Genomic DNA, 19,507 nt, shown 5'->3' with positions numbered 1-19,507 from the left:
TTCCGTGAGCTGCTCTGGTTCGCCAGAAGCAGCTTAGTCATGCTGGCCACATGACCCGGAAGCTATACACTGGCTCCCTCGGCCAGTAAAGCGAGATGAGCGCCACAACCCTAGAGTCGGTCACGACTGGACCTAATGGTCAGGGGTACCTTTACCTTTACCTAATACATTACTGAGTGTTTTTCATTACTTAGACAGTACAAAGGATAGGGACTGGTATGATGGGTCAAGGGCTATTGGGTGACTGTCCCCATTGAGCTCCATCAAAGGAGGTGTATTTCGGTAGTCTGCACTTCGTGCCAATCCCTTGATTCCACTGCTGCCTTAGACAGCTGCTGGAAAGGGAAAGGGAACCCTCCTCCTCCTCAGACACCCGTCAGCAATGGCAGCCTCTAGGTACTCTCTGTTCCAACTCATTGGCCGCTCTTACCATGGCTGTATCTAAATGTTTATTTGCTATTGCTTTCTGTCTGCATTTTCACGCATTTCTCCCCAGCTAATACACATTATTCAGGCCATACGTGAAGACGCTAAAACCAAAATGATTTTTTTGCAGCAATCTGAAGATTCAAAATATGAATGAGATTCTTCCTTCCAAAAAAACTATGCCACAGATAAAAAACTTTTGGAATGGACAGCAACATTATACTAAAAATGACCAACATGTCTCCTTATTCATCAGAATGCACCCAACAGTTGCTTGAGAGCTGAGTAATTGAAAGCTCCTGAAAATAATTTGTTCCTTCATTCACTCAGTTGAATTTTGCATCATCCAAACAGAAAGAGCCGTGACAAGTTAGCCTTACCACAAGCCCAAATCTACCACCATACTAGAAAATTAATTCTTAACTTAAAATACCTAACTTTTATGTAAACATAACTACACGAAACATCTACATGAAACTGCTAAGTGGGGTTATCTGGAGTTTTGGAGTATGTTATCAGCAATATGCTTATGACACAGAACTCTACATTTTTTTTACACCTGCAGGTGAGGCAGTGGAAGTGCTGGACCAGTGTCTTGCCTTGATAATGGACTGGATGAGAGCCGAGATACTGAAGCTCAATCAAGATAAGACTAAGACAGTGTTAGTGGGTAATTCCCTAGACCAGATGGGTGGGAGATTGCCTGCTCTTGATGGGGTTACACTTCCTCTGAAGGAGCAGGTTTGTAGCTTAGGGGTACTCCTGAATCCTTTGTTGTCACTTGAGGCTCAGGTGTCCTCAGTAGCATGAGGTGTCTACCATCAGTTTTGGCTGGTGGCCCAGATGCACCCCTATCTGGACAGGGATAGCTGAACTTCTGTTGCCTATGCTCTGATAACCTCTAGGTTAGATTATTGCAATGTGTTATACATTGGGCAGCCCCTGAAGAGGGTTCGGAAACTTCAGCTAGTGCAAAATTCGGTGGTCAGGTTGCTCAACGGAGCAAGACAGTTTAAGCATATTACACTGATCCTGGCCTGACTGCACTGCCAATTAGTTTCTGGGCCCAATTCAAAGTGCTGGTTTTGACCTGTAAAGCCTTAAACGGCTCAGGACTGCAATACCTCAAGGGCTGCCTCTCCCCATAGGAACCAACTTGGACCCTGCAATCATCATCTGAGGCCCGTCTTTGCGCTCCTCCTTCATGAGAAGTTGGGAAGGCAACAACATGAGAACAAGCCTTTTCTGCGATGGCCCCCTGTTTGTGGAATGCTCTCCACAGGAAGGCTTACCTGGTGCCTTCATTACATATCTTTAGGCACCAGGCGAAAACATTTCTCTATAATCAGGCCTTTGGCTGATTGACATTCTATGGCTTTTAAAATGTGACTGGGGGGGGGGGTATTGGTTTTATTTTCTTATGTATTTTGTATTCTCATCCTGCATTTTTCTGTTGTGAACCACCCTGGGATCTTCAGCTGAAAGGCAGTATACAAATTTTGATGATGTTCTTTGAATATCCGTGCACAAATTGAAAATTTCAGAAAGCAGCGTGAGAATTTTCACATGCAAATGTAAAGATTGGTGAATGGGAGTGATAATATTTCCTCAGGTTTTACCTCACGTAGATACATATGTAACCTTCTGGTCAGATGTGATGTGAGAAGAAATAAGTGATTTTCAAAAGGAAATAATATATTTCCTTACTGTGAAGAAGATTCAAGTAGCAATAGCCATTAGTTTGCCTGTTGCTTTTGCTATATCTGCAAAATTCATCTTAAGGATTAAAAATACCGGATCCTGTCGGAAATTTAAACCATCTATTCCATTTTAAGTGTGCAGGGTTCACTTTATAAAAGCAATCAGAGCTTTCTGGTGACTCATGATGGAAAACAGAAATAGGAAGCTTCTAGAACAGGTGTGTGGGTGTGTCATATGGTCCATGTGATGCACTCAGTCTCCAGTATATTTTCTGCAAGTCCACAGTTTGGTCAAGTTTGTCAGATTCTCTCTTTCAACCTTTTTATGGTTTGCAGCTCTCGTGCTTTGGAAGACAAGCTTGAAAATCTGCTTAAGAAGAAAGAATAGGTTTCAAAAGCCTCTGAATTGCTAGTCCCTCCCCCCCCCTTCCTTTCAACCACTGTGATGAAACTTGTTCTTGGCTACAGCAGCAAAGTCTGAATGAATGGCTTTGAAAGGTTACTGCATGTATGACTGTGTGAGGGATTTGAGAATGGTAATATCAGCACATCTGGAGTTACTGGAGATATTGACTAAATCAGCCTTAGATCCCAATATTTTGGGCGGTATTTAGCTTTCTGTTCATTTTACAGCAAAAGGCTTGACCTTTATATACTTGTTCTATATTTGTACCATAGGAAGGATTTATGCCCCCCCAACTAATTGCAAGTCATTTGGAGCATGAAGATCCACTGCAAAATTCTTGCCATAATGCGTACCTGACCTAAGAACAGGCACAAGTACAAGTCCATACCATATTTGGATTTTTCACCATGGAAACTGGAAGTTGAAAAGAGGCCTTTTGTGCAACGTCTGTGTGATACGAAGAGGAGCAGTTTTGTTCCTGTCCAGCAGAGGGCAGTAGTGCACAGGCACACGAGGGACAAGGCAAGATCCACTCTAGCAATGTTTGTGCAGTACTTGTGGCGATAAACGTGAAAACGCCATGCCAACACACAGTAATCACAGGTCTGGCCTATTAAATACCTAACGGGCTGCCATCTGAAAGATGTGAGATCAAACCTCTGTTCACTTGTGTAGCCAGTGGGTGACCTTGGCTTCATTCCACATTTTCCGGCTTCCATTTCTCAACCTATAGCCCTTGTGGAATGGAAATTCATCCTACAGGTCTTGGAGGAATTGCTTTGTGGCAAGGGAAGAAGGAAGGAAGAGTTGGGGACAACCTTTTAACTTCTTGTTTCCGAAGCTGTGGAACCCAGTAGGTGCTTGCTGTGATTCTTTGATATCATAGAAGATATTAGGGAGGTCCTGCTGCCACCACACACAAAATGTTGGTGGTGAAAAATAGTACTATAGTGGCAAATTGGTACTGTGGGAATATATGGTGATTAAGCGCTGTTTGGGGATGCTGTCAGGACAAGATAGAGTCGCTTCTGACTCACAATTCTGTGCTTGTAGATAGGCTTTTACAAGAATTGGGCGAGCTCCTATACGTGGGACTATTAGGCCACATCAGACCATATATTCAAAGCATTATTAAACCACTTAAACAATCATGGCTTCACCCAAAGCATCCTGGGACCGTAGTTTAGCTTATTCCCCTCACAACGCTGTAATTCCCAGAGTCCCCTGGGAAAATGGATATATTGTTAAACCACTCTGAAAAAATGTAGCACTATGAGAAGAATGGGGGTTTCTGAACAACTCTCCACATTATTAACCAACTATAGTTCCCAGAATGCTTTGTGGGAAGCCATGACTGTTCATGTGGTACAGTGGTGCTTTAAATGTAAGGATGTGGCCTTACTTTGAGGTGAGCCACCCACATAACATTAGCAGAGCTAAAGCCATGAAGAAGAAATGTTATGTTACACAAACAAGTTCTCCCTTGAAAAAGGCCAGTCCCTTTAAAAAGCAAAAAATAGTGTTCGAGAAACGATCCAAAAAGACCTTTTCACTTTGAAATAGCTGCATAAATATTAATTAGGCATTGTTTTGGTCATAAATTGCAGGGCTGTCAACCAAGATCTTTTAGCTGATTAACTGTTTGGCTTTTAACTGATTAAATTTGCATATATTACATTCTGCAACATCTCAATAAAAAAAAGCCCTTTTCCCTTGAGGATCCTGAAATAAGGTGACAGTTTCTCTCCATGAGATAACATTTTAAAGAGAGAGGGCGTGACTCTTCCATTAGCCTGAGCCGACATAGCCCATGGCCAGGGGTCATGGGAACTGCAGTCCAGCAACATCTGGAGGGCCAGAGCACTGGCTTCAAAATTTCTGCCTTCCAGTAACCTTCTCTGCACTATTTTGTTTGCTGAGCAATCCTTGTTTGTTTCCTCTCCACTGCAAACCTCTGTTGCCTTGCGGTATTTTTGCCTGCACTGAGCAGGCACTCCAACACCTCAGCAACACACTCCCTGCTGCCCTAGTCGGTTGGCGTTCTTCAGCTGTGATTTTAACCACACCTACTTGTTAATAATAGCAGAGCCAAGAGCTACATGTAAGCTTGTTCATTACATCAGCAGTACTGAAATCTTTCAACAAAGCATTGATGTAGCTGGGAGTTTTCATTGTCTGAACTCGGTAATCCTTTTTACCCCCCCCCCCTCGTTTTGGAGAATAAACAGAATCCGTTCGACAAAGCGAGTGTGTTATGTGACTTAACTAGCATGCTTTAAAATTCTGCAATTAAAGCTTTAGTTGACTAATCCCACCGAGTGACTGACTGAAACTTGCAGCCACGTGCGGCTAAAGTTTGGGTTTTCAGGTCCAAGCCAAATTCTTGCACGAGTCTGGAACCTTTGGGGAACTCTGTGCTCAACGCTGTCAGCAATTTTTAGGCTAGCCCTTTGAAAGAGGAACCTGTGGTGAGATGTTCCAGTCAGCCATTTGCCTATCTCCCTGGAGGGCAATATGGCAACATGGAATGGAGGTTAACTTGAGCATAAAGCTGGCGCTAGAGAGAATAGCAACTATTAAATACGGCTTTAAAACAGGCCAGCTGAATGGAACTTCCACTTACAAAGGGAGTTTATCTGTACAGGATTTTGGCTGGCGATAGCATGTCCATCTTGCAAATCTCTCTGGCCTCTGTTAGAAACAGAATCCTGGCCCTCAGCCTGAGAATTCTTGTGTTCTTCAGACAAGCTGCCATAGCAATCCTGTGTCACCTTCCTTCTCTCCTCTACCCTGCAATGTCTTGCCACCCCATTACTGAAGACGCTAAGTGTTAAGTTGTGGGTGAACATATCAGACGACACAGCGATTCTTCAAACAGCTCTTCTTTATTCACAGGCCAGAACAGAACTGAACTGAAGGGTTCAGTCAGCCTGCTTATATAGATCTCCAGTACAACGTAACTGTAACAATTTTCTAAAACTATCCAATCACTGAATGTCACTTTCAATCCCTTATTTGCATAACTATCTACAGTATCCCCCTGCTGGCCCAGGGTGAGAACTTCAGTACATAACACTAAGCGTGTATGGGATTGGGTCTGGTAAGGGCCCGGATGGTTAAAATGCATGCCATCTTGGGATCCATGATGGATGAAAAGCAAGGTGTATAATGTGAGAAAATAAATGCATGGAAACTTATGATGTGGGGAGAGGAAGGAATGAAAGTCATTGGTAGGGCATGTGCCTTGCCTGGAGGAAAGTTCCAGGTTCAATTGCTGGCATCTGTGATTAAAAGGATTAGATTGTGGGTGGTGTAAAAATATATCAAGGACTCTGAAGTGCTGTCACCAGCTATTGATATTGAGCCAGATCAGCCTTCCCTAACTTTGGGTCCCATCAACATCTGGCAGCATGGCCAATGGTCAGTGATGGAGACTCAGGCTGGACAAAAATGTGAACTTGTAGTCAGAGGCTCCCTCTTGTCCCTGCCTCTCCACAACACTGGCTGCTACTGGTGAGAGAACTCCAGTGAAAATGGGATAGGGAGCAGAAATTGCTGCAGTTTGCATGTTTGTCTGTTGCCAACTTGGAACTCAGGCAAGCAACTCAGGCAAATCATTTTTGTTTTTTAAGTGATGCAGAATCAATGACTTCTTTTTACATAACTCTGACATTTCCTTTACACCGAGATGAAAGTTATGTTGCATTAATTAGCAGGTGTAAGACAAATAGCTTGGCGGAAACCGAACTGCAGCGGAATGGAGAAAGCGCTGCCTGTGACGAACGCAGGCCGGAATGGGAATTGCTGCCTTCTTACATCCCCAGCTGCTGGAGACGGAGGAAATGTACAACACAAGGATGGGCATGTCACAGATGGCTATTATTGCACACTATGGGGAGGGGGAGGGGGAGGCAACTTGACATGAGGTTGCCATTTTTGATGGCAGCCCCTTGTTTCTTCCTAACATCTAGTTCCAACCTTAATCACCAACCAGACCTCCTCAGGAAGAAAGGCAGACAGTCAGTCTGCTCGCTCATTAGCTCTTCCCGTCTTCTCCCTCCCCTTGCAGTTCCGGAGAAAAATCAGTTCTGTGAAAAGTTCCTGCAGTCAAGCAGCGCAGAGGTCAGCACTTGGAAGGACTGACTGTTAACACAGGATCTCCCACAGAAGAAAGCAAAGCGCCCGTCCCAGAATGTGTACTGAAATATACCCAGAACTGGGTCAACGTCCCTCTTTACAGCTTTCTATAGCTCTCTCCCTCTCTCTCCCCTAACCCCCCGGAAACAGACACATGGGATTCTCTGATTACTGGAGGGTTGGATTTGATTCTGGCAGCGATGTGAAACGCCTAGGCTGTCAGGATGACAGAGCTCAGAAACTATTTCAATTAGAAAAAGAATCCCTCCCCCCACGCCCCCCCCCAATGCCTTCAAAATCAAACACAGAAATGTTTATTTTGGCACTTGTTCCTTTTGTCTTTTGTCCCATTCCAACAAGCTTTCTGAACAAACTCATTTGCCGATTCTTCATCATTCGCCCTGAACCCAAGACATGCATCCCTGTCTGCAAATTCAGTTTATGGACTTTGCGAACTATGTACGGGGGAAGAGGGGAGGGAAAGATAATGCAACTCTCTATGTGTTCCTGCAAATATAATTTTCTAGATACTGGGTTTTGGCATCCGACTTTGTCAGGAACATTTTATTAAGATCAAATGCTAGTAAGTCATAAGATCTCGGCATGACAGCGGCCTCTGGCTCCTTGTTCCTGATAGAAAAGGCAGCTGAATGAGGAAGATGCAAAATTTTCTTGAGAACGGCTGGGGTTGGAGGGGCATGTAAGGGACAAAATGTTTTGCTTCCAGGGAACATCACCAGAACTTGGCGCAAGAACTATCTGTATGGGCAGAAACCCCGCAATTGTTGCATTCTGCGCAGCACCAACACACATTGTCAACACCAACTTAGAGCAATGGTCGACTGATTACCTTCACACACACAAAGTACTCCATTGTCTCTTGAGATGGATGGATGCCAACAACACAAACCAATGTCATAAGATCCCCAAGCGCAAAGTTGTAGATCACATTTACTTTCCATTTGGCTTCAAAACAAATGATTAAAACAGGAAAGTTGGCATGCCACCCAATTTTGCCAATGAAGGAACTGAAACTAGTTGAAACTAGGTGACAGCAACTTTCCCAAACCCTCCTAGCTAGGCTGTCTTCAACACAGTTGAAATATATATAAAATAATAATATATGTCCAGTAGCACCTTAGAGACTAAGTTTGTTCTGGGTATAAGTTTCCGTGTGCATGCACACTTCTTCAGATACCTTCTGCAGGGATGGCATTTGCAACCGGGTATAGCAGACTCTTGCAAGGTGCCACGATTCTCAGTTGCAAATTGCTGGTCTTGGCCAGGGGTCCTCAAATTATAGCTCGTGGGCCGAATCCGGCCTGCCAGGGTCCTGAACCCGCCCCTCCCAGCAATTGCTGAACCCGCCGCTGTCTAATGGGCCTATGGCCCTCCTCTCCCAGCCTGCCTGTCTCCATCGCCCCCTTCCCCAAAGATCCCGCTGCCTGGGGCAGGGAGAGATTTACATGCATGATATACATGCCGAAGGCCGCTTTTGTATTTCATGAACTCAGGCAGAGGCGCCTTGCTGCATTTCTGTTGCCATCTGGGCATTTCCTTCTTTTGCCAGGGTCTCCGTTAATCCCCTTCTCGCCATTCTTGGCACTGCTACAGGTGCTTCCGACCTCTCTTCACACCTCCCCACCCACCCACCCACCCAAATCCCTTTTTCTTGGTTTCACCCTGCAGGTGTACGAGAGCAAGGCACAACACACCCCACCAGTGCCGGATTTACGTATAAGCTGAACAATAGCTTAGGGTCCCACTCTTGGAGGTCCCCCCTAAAAAAAAAATTAAAGAAATATATATATGTGCAGTGTGCATAGGCATTAGTTCATTTTTTTTCAAACTAGAGTCCGGCCCCCAACAATCTCAGAGGGACAGTGAACTGGCCCCCTGTTTTAAAAGTTTGAGGATCATAGCAGCCTGCAAACCCTAACTCCGCTCAGCTCAGTCACAAAAAAAGATGGCAGTGAAAGTCAAACTCTGTTTTAATGGCTTGTTTTGCTTTTACCTGGCTTTAGCCAGCTCAGCCAGCCAGCATTCCCACTCCAAAACAGATTTTAGATCTGGCATACTTAAGCCAGCATAAATGCTGCTGGCTTTCTATATTTTGGATTGCTGCTTTAGTTATTAGTATAGTGAGTCCCAGGGACACGGGTGGCGCTGTGGGTAAAACCTCAGCGCCTAGGACTTGCCGATCGCATGGTCGGCGGTTCGAATCCACACGGCGGGGTGCGCTCCCATCGTTCGGTCCCAGCGCCTGCCAACCTAGCAGTTCAAAAGCACCCCTAAGTGCAAGTAGATAAATAGGGACCGCTTACCAGCGGGAAGGTAAACGGCGTTCCGTGTGCTGCGCTGGCTCGCCAGATGCAGCTTGTCACGCTGGCCACGTGACCTGGAGGTGTCTGCGGACAGCACTGGCTCCCGGCCTCTAGAGTGAGATGAGTGCACAACCCTAGAGTCTGGCAAGACTGGCCCGTACGGGCAGGGGTACCTTTACCTTTTTATAGTGAGTCCCTGCACTGGCTTTTGTTATTAAAACACACACACACACACACACACACACACACACAAACAAAGCACCCCTAGCTTTTATTAGCTTTGTTAGTTGTCATCCAACTTTCTAACTTTACTACAACTAAAATTACGGTAAGTTTTCCTAAAATCTTACAAACGCAATATCATGGCACAGTCTTGTTAAGTCTGAAGCATGCTGGGAGAGGTGTTTTTTGACATACGAACATCTAAAAATATCTGACAACACAGAGCTTCATCTTCCCAAAAGAAAACGTACTTTTAATTTCCCTCCTGAAATTCTGGCTTGGCCCAGAGAGTCCATATTTATTTTGAAGTCAGCCTTGGCAAAGACAGGAGCTTTTGGCTGGTTTAAAGTTTGCTGAATGAGTAGATTATGTCATTAGTGCCTTCACAGGGAGGTGTACTCTGGGATACTGGGTGGACTTCTGAGAACTGCGGACAGGATGGATTTGTGCATGACACTAAAGATGTCAACCAGTTATAAGACTTCTATTATTTTCATTTAACCAGCCCATTACAGGATTCAGTCTAAATAAATTTGCATTCAGTCAAACAGATTGGGGTTGGGTGAGTGTAAGATAAATTAATAAAGGCAAATTGGGCCGACTAGAATGAAGCAACACTCTTAGGGGAATGGGGTATCATCTGATCTGGCCCACCCATTGTTAAGAGTAGCCATATTTTTTGTTTTCATGCACTTTTACAGTAATGCTCTAGAACCAACCTAGCATAAAAACAACAACTACAGGCAAATCTAAATTACATTTCCAGCCACATGGATTGCCAATTTAATCAACTATAGATTAACTTGATTCATTTATTGATTAAAGGTTGCAGCCCGACTTGTGTCTGAACTATCTGGAACTTGTGCAAAGCAAGCAGAACTTTTAGAATTAGCAGAAGAGTTCCAGTTTTTGATTCAACCACCAAGGGGCAACTCATTCAAGCTTGACTGACATGAAACCACCATTTGACTCACACTCTGCAGTCGTAAAATGTAGGATTTTAACTACCGTATTTTTTGCTCTATAAGACTCACTTTTTCCCTCCTAAAAAGTAAGGGGAAATGTGTGTGCGTCTTATGGAGTGAATGCAGGTTGTGCAGCTATCCCAGAAACCAGAACAGCAGGAGGGATTGCTGCTTTCTCTGTGCAGCGATCTCCTCTTGCTGTTCTGGCTTCTGAGATTCAGAATATTTTTTTTCTTGTTTTCCTCCTCCAAAAACGTGGTCTGGTGCGTCTTATAGAGTGAAAAATACGGTACTTGTATTATGCTTCTAAAACCCTTTCTGAGACCTGTGGAGCGTGTTTCCATGAGATTTCTTATTTCCAGCATTAAAAGCAAATGGAGCAAGCAAGAATTCAGATTTCCACAAAGACGATCACTTGGCCAGATGGCACATCACAGGACACAGCAATCTTCCAAACAGCCGCTTAACCTTTGGGAGCCCATGGCCATACCCCTAATTATGGATTTCACTGCTCCTGAGTTAAATTCTATATTATAGCTTGGTATAGGATAAAATTCAGGGGTCAGCAAACTTTTTCAGCAGGGGGCCGGTCCACTGTCCCTCAGACCTTGTGGGGGGAACTGACGGACTATATTTTGAAAAAATGATAACGAACGACTTCCTATGCCCCACAAATAACCCAGAGATTCATTTAAATAAAAGCACACATTCTACTTATGTAAAAACACACTGATTCCTGGCCTTAGTTTGCCTGCCCATGGGATAAATCCATACAATATACTTCTGAAGCACGCTTGACCCAAGCAGATTTCCTAGTAATTGTAGGTTGCATTTTGATTGCAAATCTGCCCCAGCCCTACCAGCCTACAGAAAGCCAGAAGATGCAGTCACTGTGAATGGCTTCCCTCCTGCCTTTGTTTCCTTCAGCATCACAGCGAAAGTAGTATTAGAGGATGAAATATCTCTACTGCTATTTGCATCTCCTCTTTAGTTTCAAGCTGCCAAATTAGGTTGCCTTGTGCTGCTTCATACAATATCGTATGGATTCGTTTTTGTTGGTATGTACTTGCAGACATGATAATTTTTCATTGTTGCTAATATTTGTTTGTTATTTTGTAAGCCAATTCCATGAGAAAGTGGCATACAAATAAACGAGTGAACTGGGAAGTCTCACGAGTCTCTAATAAAAAGAGGCTACAAGAGCTCTCCTGGATCAGATCAAAGGTTCATCTAGTCTAGCATCCTATATCCCAGGAGCTGCAACCAAATGCCTCCAAGAATCCCATAAGAAGACCATGAAGCCATAGCTGTATCTTGCTGTGGTTCAGAGCACCTATACAGTGACATGCTGCTTCTGAAGCAAAGTTTCAGCAGCATCCCAGAACAATAGTTTTGCAGGCAACATACAACCAGAGAAGGACTTTCTTCAAGAAGGCTCTTTCCACCATCCCTCGTCTCTTCCCACTCCCAACCCCGGAAGTGGCAGGATTCTGGCTTCCTTTGCAGTCCCTATGTGCTTTCCAAAGCCCCATGAAATAAGATTTACTTGAAATCCTACCCCAGGAATTTTTCTAAGCGGGTCCGCCTGCAGCTTGTTTACACCAGAGCATCGCTTCATTTCAGAGCAACCTTGGAATTTGTGGGGTGCGGGGGGGGGGGAGAGAATGGAACCATTATATAAATGAAAGCAGCTAAAAGAAAACAGGGCCGCGAGAAGAATAAAAAGCAAGAGAGAGAGAACCAGACAGGCAGTCGAGTCAATATTGTTCTTCAGTCCGGCTTTCATGTTCGTGACAGCACTCAAATGCTTTCAAGGCATGGCTTGTCTCATCCCTGCACATTATGTTTATGGGGAATGACTGGTCGCCACAATGCCTTTTAAAGCCGTATGAAACTGCTTCGTACCAAGCAAGCCTCCTTTCCCCCAACATGGTGCCCTTCTCCAAATGTTTTGGTCTACCACTCCCACCACAGCTGCCATGCTGGCTGGGGAGAGTTTGTAATCCAAAAGTGTCTGGAGGCTGCTAGGTTGGGAAAGGCTACTAAGCTTAACTTGGGAGCAATGCCCCTTGAACTCCACTGGGCTTTCTTCTGAGTAGTAGAAGAAGGGTTTGGATTTAATATCCCGCTTTATCACTACCCCAGGGAGTCTCCAAGCGGCTAACATTCTCCTTTCCCTTCCTCCCCCACAACAAACACTCTGTGAGGTGAGTGGGGCTGAGAGACTTCAGAGAAGTGTGACTGGCCCAAGGTCACCCAGCAGCTGCATGTGGAGGAGCAGGGAAGTGAACCCGGTTCACCAGATTACGAGTCCACTGCTCTTAACCACTATACCACGCTGGCTCTCCAGAGTTGACATGTATAGGATTGCATGTAAATGGATCCTGCCTGCTTGTTCAATTAGCGAATCACAAGCAGGCATGGGGGCAGGTCACCAGGAGGCAGGTTCAGCCTGACCCCTGGGCATATAGCAAAGAACCTGTGGCTTGCTGAACAACCACTTTTTGCTGGATCTAGAGCTGGGAAATGGTCCTCTCTCTGATCCAAACCAAGCATATTTCAGGGAATTCTGGGAGCCACAGGAGGGCTTCCTAAGATGGCCGCTATTGGCAGGCTCATGTGGGAGAAGGCAGTCCTTCAGATACCCAGTCCCAACCTATTTTTAGGGTATCTGAAGGTTGTCACTGGCACTTTGAATTACGCCCAAAGGCAAACTGGACGCCAATGCAGTTGTTTCAGTAAAGGAGTCATGTGCTTCCTATATGCAACCCCTCCTTACTATGTGGCAGGAATTAATAAGTAGATACAGTCATACCTTGGAAGTCGAATGGAATCTGTTCCGCAAGTCCATTTGACTTCCAAAACGTTTGGAAACCAAAGCGTAGCTTCTGATTGGCTGCAGGAAGCTCCTACAGCCAATTGGAAGCCGCAGAACCCCCGTCGTATGTTCAGCTTCCAAAAATAGTTTGCAAACAGGAACAGTCACTTCCGGGTTTGCAGCGTTTGGGAGGCAAAACGTTCAGGAACTAAGCTGTTTCCAAAACCAGGTACGACTGTATGTAGAAAATCACCAGACTTCCTTATGTAGTTGAGGTGTACAAGTTAGTAAATTATTATTATAAGTTATTATTATGGGGGTGGTGGATGGGGAGAAGCAGGTTGTAGGCACAGAGCTACAGAAGTACACAGCTGAGAGGAAAGGAATGCAGGAGGAAATGTGGACTAACATAAAGGATCGACAATGTCATTTGCTTTACTTATTACAGAAAGCTGGCCAGCTGTGCCCACCTTGCTTAAAGAGCTATACAAACACACAGGCACAGCAAGGAAACAAACAACAAATACAATGGACTTTAAGCATGCCTCTACTGCATTTAGTTCCTCTGTACCTTACTCCTGCACTGTTATAACCAGTGCTTTATTTCCTTAAAAAAAATGTTTAGGGATACTCTCATTTTCCTACTCATATTGAAATACTGCCCCTCAACGAGGCCAAACTTAGATTCACAAAATGTTTAGGGGTATGCGTACCCCTCCGTCCCCCCAGAAAAAAGCACTGGTTATAACTATATGGAGAGATGGTTGTTACCTCCAGTTACTTGGTCAACTGAGTACTGCTACATGCACCCTCACCCCTGTTCCCAAGTGGATGCCAATGCATGTGGGGTTCAAGTCACAGGCAACAGGTTGCTGTTTTGAATGAGTATTTAGAGTTCCTGGGAATTCCCAAGGCCTTGGTGAAGGGCTTTAAAACTGATGTAACACTCATTGGTATATCTTCAGCTTAAGAGACAGGCCTATTCATTGGCTGCCTAGCACCTGTCGTTATGATGACGGAGATTTGCAATGGACTGAGAACTCTTCTTGCTTTGGCACTTCCAAACTCTGCAGTGGCGCGCACACAGAAACGCCAGCACTGAGGCAGTCCTATCTCTGTCCCTCGCAGAGGGATGTCCGCTGCATGTAAGCAATGGTTCTGCTCACCTACATGGGCTGAAAATTAAGACAGGGATGGGTGTACAGATCATCGGACACTGACATACGTGGTGCAACGGAAGCAAAGGAGTCTGCTGGCGCTTGGCTTTTTCGGCACATTTGTGTGGGTGGGTAAAAACCCTCTCTCAGAGTTGTAAACAAATCATTAGAAATTATGCTTTCTAAAGGGATCAGTTGTGTCACTGAGTTCCAGCGGAAAACAGCCTCCTGAGGCCTACGCTGGGCCAAATTTGGCCAGGAGGTTCCTCAACCCTGCCCTGTTCTTCCCTACTCTGTTGGATCAAATGACTGCTAAAGCAGGATGGCTCCCTTTAAACGAAGAGCCCCACTCTCAGTGAAGGCAGAGCCAGCTACCGAGACAGAGCCAACTGCTTCTGTTTCAAAGCTCAGCCTGAGGACGCCTTGTGCTGAAGCAACATCTCAGTTCTATCCTTATGAAGTTTCCAAGCATAATTCAAAGTGTTGGTGCTGACCTGTAAAGCCCTAAATTGCCTCAGCCCAGTATACCTGAAGGAGAGTCTCCACCCCCATCATTCAGCCTTCGTTCGTTCAGCCACCCCGTCATTCACTAAGGTCCAGCTCCGAGCATAGCTGTCAACCTTCCCTTTTTTTGCAGGAAATTCCCTTATTCCAGTGCCATTTCCCGCTGCTGTCCCTCAAGGAACTGAGAACACTGGGGATTAGACTTCGATGAGACTCCAGGGGAAGGGAGTTCCTACAGTTGTGCAGCAGCCACTGAGAAAACCCCTTTGCACGTTCATTACGGTAACGACAAAGCACACAGGAGGCATTTCACAGTTAGTTTTCGCTGGTTTTTGTCTTTTGCATCCTTTGCAACCTCCCTGCACACTGCTTAGTGGTATATGTTGAAATAGATGAATAAATGCAATAGGGAGAAATGGCGAGAAGGGTTTCTTTGCTTGACTGGAAATTACTGTGGATTTCCAGGGCAAGTAATGGCATGCTTGACAGGTCATTAGGACTGGCCATTGTTCAGCTGCATGTGTGCCAATTTCTGATGCCAGCAGTTTCATATTGTCCTCATTTGCTCATGGCATTTTGCCTGGAGCAGGGAGTCCGGATGGGCACTGAGGCTGACAGCAAGGGAAGGAACGCAGCAAATGTTGCTGGGATCAGGGAACTTTCTGGGCTGGTGGATGCACAGATCTTTTGTCTTCTGAAAAGATGCATCTCCCCCCCCCCCCCCCCCGGTCCCCTCTCCCCAACAATCAATGGCCTGCACCTTTTTAATGCCAGCATGAGGCTACTGCTGTCTCAGCAAAGACCACATCAGCCAGGGAAGTTGCACATTCCTTTCCGCGCTTGTAAAAAAAGAAGAATCAACTACCATGTATGCTGCTTTTAATAGCCCTTGTTTGTGGGATGTGCTGGAGAAAAAGGAGCTAATATTGTCTCCGTGTTTCTCCTCTGCCCTCTGGGAGCAACTTGCTACCTGGGCTTCTGGAGGGAAAACCAAAACAGAACCACCATTCAAGAACAAAAAAACTACAGAAGACTCTGAGCTTCTACAGCATTTCATGTTTTCACATGACCTAGGAACATGGAGAGTTGGCAGTTGGTCCATCTTGCTTGGTGGTGTCTGCACTGAATGGCAGAGGCTCTCCGGATATTTTTTTTTTTGGGGGGGGGGGGGTCTCAGGCATTACCAGGAGATAGTGGGACTGACCTGGGGAGCTTTTGCATGCAAAGCAGATTTAACTAAGAATTGACGTGGAAGGTCAAACTGAAGCTTTCAACATACAGGAGCAATTTTAGACGAAATGTTCGCCCAACTAAGCTGGCAGTGTAAAATTACCTTGCTGCACTTTGACAAAGTGTGATGTGAGAACCAGGCCACTGAAGAACAGAAGGACTTCAAGAGGAGAAGGCAGAGAAGGGAGATAGTCAGGCTCCAGCACCAACTCTGGGACAATTCTGATGTCTTGCATTGATTAGCTGCACTTGCATTTTTAATAATGCTTCAACATGCAAATCTTGCATGATCTTTGTGATTACAGTGGTACCTCGGGTTAAGAACTTAATTCGTTCTGGAGGTCCGTTCTTAACCTGAAACTGTTAACCTGCCACTTTGGCTAATGGGGCCTCCCACTGCTGCTGCGCCGCCGGAGCACGATTTCTGTTCTCATCCTGAAGCAAAGTTCTTAACCCAAGGTACTATATCTGGGTTAGCGGAGTCTGTAACCTGAAGTGTCTGTAACCTGAGGTACCACTGTAGTTGTTGCCTAATATAGTGGTACCTTGGAAGTTGAATGGAATCCATTCCGGAAGTCCGTTTGACTTCCAAAACTTTTGGAAACCAAGGCATGGCTCCCGGTTGGCTGCAGGAAGCTTCTGCAGCCAATAGGAAGCCATGTAAGCTGCGTTGGATGTTCAGATTCCAAAAAACGTTCAGAAACCAGAACACTCACTTTTGTGGTGTTTGGGAGCCAAAACGTTTGACTTGCAAGGCGTTTGGGATCTAAGGTACAACTGTACTTGAGTTATGATTCAATATTTTAAAATATTTTTGCCAGTGCCGACAAAGGCCTCCCTTTTTCAACAGTTTCCCGCCACTCTTGTTTATCTATTAATGTACAATGCCCTCATTTGCTCTTCACTCTCATTTGCCTTCAATTGCTCTTTGTGCTGTCAGCACACTTGAGTCTGATTGGTTATGTAGCATTGCAAAACCACCTTGTTCATCAGGCAACCGACAACCAGCTGGGATCACCCATGTGAGTGTTCCAGAAAGGAAGAATACCATCCAAAGAGAAAACTGTGCTGAAGCAACAACCAGGGGGACATGGCGCTGCATAAAATGTTTAAAATGTGAGTATTCACTCAAAGTGTTTTTTGGGAGTGAACATCTACCCCAAAATGGAAATGAGAGAATACTGGTGCAGACTTACTTAATAGTTTCAATTCCTAGTGTAAGTGGATGGGGCATGTGGGGCAATGTTTCTGAAGGAAACTTCTGCAAGTCTCCCTTCCAAAGGAAATTTACTTTGATGCACTAGGAAGGAAAGGATCTCCCTTCTTCAAAAATCCTTAAGTTCCCAGCAGTTCAAGCTTTGATCCTTGGAAAAAGAGTTCAGAAACATTTCAGAAGGCTGGATTTTGCTGGGATTCGACCTCATGCCTGTCACCACGCACCATCTCCTCCGGTTTGCCTTGTGGCTTTCTCATTTGTAAGCCTGCCAGCAATGGAAAACAAGGCATTCCTTACTTTCCAAAGAACTCAAGTGCACAAGTCTTTTAATATTTCAACACCTCATCTGCAAAGCCCAGCAGGGAGAGCAGAAAGACAGGCACTGCATGAAACAGAAAGGCGGGGAGGTACACAACATTGCAAGCCTACTCTTTTTGGACACTGTTCTTTGGAACAAGCAGCCAAGAGAGTGGAATTTCTCTACAGCTGCCCACATCTGATCTTACTGGAAGAACAGCATTTGGTTTTCCCCACTGAGAAGAAGCTGGCTCCATTCTGCAATGGAAAATAAATGTATCTTTCCTTCCTCCCCAACACTCCCCACCCCTAAATCCCAGAGATGAAGGCATCCATCACTTCTTCTGTTAGTAAAAGAGAGAGAGGGGGGCAGGGGCAGGTTTCTCAAATGACCCCTCAGGTACGTTCTCCTCCAAGTCTAATTTGATCCCCATTCCCAAAGCACCCTTGAAACTGTGAGTGGTCTTACCATTAGGTAAAGTGAGGCAGCTTCTGAGAGCTGTTAGGAGACCCCTGGTCCTCACACTGAATTACAATTCCCAGTGGGATTTAACAATCCTTCTTTGCAGGAAACTCGTAGGAATTGCAGCTCTGTGAGGGGAAACTGGGTCTCCATTCTCCAGGATTCTTTGGCAGTGGCAGAGGAAGGAGGGTGTGGTTCGCCCTGGGTGTCATCATTGAGGGGGGGTGACAAAATGACAAAAATATGAGTTATTTTTTTAAAAAATTACCCCACCCTGGCTGCAGGACATGCGCGCCACACCAGGCGCATGAGCGGCTAGCTACACTGATGTTCTTTGGGAGAGAAAAAAGTGCTATAAATGTATAGTGTGAAGAAGAAGAAGAAGAAGAAGAAGAAGAAGAAGAAGAAGAGGAGGAGGAGGAGGAGTTTGGATTTGATATCCCGCCTTTCACTCCCTTTAAGGAGTCTCAAAGTGGCTAACATTCTCCTTTCCCTTCCTCCCTCACAACAAACACTCTGTGAGGTGAGTGAGGCTGAGAGACTTCAGAGTAGTGTGACTGGCCCAAGGTCACCCAGCAGCTGCATGTGGAGGAGCGGAGATGCGAACCCGGTTCCCCAGATTACGAGACTACCGCTCTTAACCACTACACCACACTGGCTCTCCAGTGTGAATGTGCCAAAACTTCCTTTGAAAACTTCACCCACTCTCTCCACCTTTGGGAGTTTTCAGTTCACACGCTCACAAATTGCCAAACACAAATTGGCTAAAATTTCAGTTCTAATCAACACAGAAGAGATGCACAAGAGCAGCAGTGGACTGTGGGTTGGTTGCAGAGTTCACATCAAATAAAGACTTTTATAGGCCGAGAATGGAAAATCTGAGGTTCTCCGGTCATTGTTGGACTTCAGTTCCCATCAGGCCCAGCCAATGATCAGAGATGGTGTAAGCTGTAGAACAACAAGTTATCCAATTCCTGCTGCAGAGGTTATTTTAGTATAAGGTCTGCAACCTGGATTTTTCTCATGTGCCTAAATAAAATGGATTCTGGCTACATACTTCTTGACATGTTTTCCTCTAAGACATCAAAAAAGATTGCCAAAGAATTTCCTACCCTTGAGGCAACAGTCAGATGTTAACACATCAACAATGATTAAAAGTGCTCCAAGTATTTTTATAATTATAAATTACAGTTACATCATCATAATAAATTGCATAATTATGTTTCTAAATGTGATAATAACTATTCATTATTATTACTTTTTTAATCTATAAGGTAAGGTGAATTTGATGGGCCAGTCAATCAAAGAATTATAAGCTAAATAAAAAAAGAGCTGCAACATAATGTGGAAAGCTGGATTCTACATAAAATGCGATATAACTAACCTTGATTTGTGGAAGTTGCACACCGTATTTATTGAGCCTGTGTACAAAGCTGCTTTTATCTGAATGGCAGTAAAGCGATGCTTAGAGAAATCTGTTCTGAAGTAAACAAGCCCTGAAGGCTCCTCCTGATTTACAAAAAAAATTCACTGCAGATATTTGCTTTGCAGGGGGCTTCTGCACTAAATACTTGGAGCGGGAGGAGAGAATGAAATAAAAATAAAACCCAAGCCACCCTGAAAACTGAAAGTTCTCTTCTGG

At 44.9% G+C, this 19,507-nt stretch overlaps 2 protein-coding genes across 3 annotated transcripts in view; one reads left to right on the top strand and one right to left on the bottom strand.

The window, feature by feature from the left end:
- Positions 1 to 19,507, bottom strand: part of PRICKLE2 (prickle planar cell polarity protein 2) — a 246,066-nt gene that overhangs the window by 3,080 nt on the left and 223,479 nt on the right. The gene's annotated exons all lie outside the window — the stretch shown is intronic.
- The window catches only part of LOC310837919 (uncharacterized protein C3orf49), a 405,030-nt gene that overhangs the window by 176,390 nt on the left and 209,133 nt on the right, over positions 1 to 19,507 (top strand). The gene's annotated exons all lie outside the window — the stretch shown is intronic.

This window comes from Podarcis gaigeae (genome assembly GCF_964106915.1).
Source record: "Podarcis gaigeae genome assembly, chromosome: 2".
NCBI lineage: Eukaryota > Metazoa > Chordata > Lepidosauria > Squamata > Lacertidae > Podarcis > Podarcis gaigeae.
Note: the sequence above shows the minus strand (reverse complement) of the source record. Positions and strands in the feature narration are given on the sequence as shown.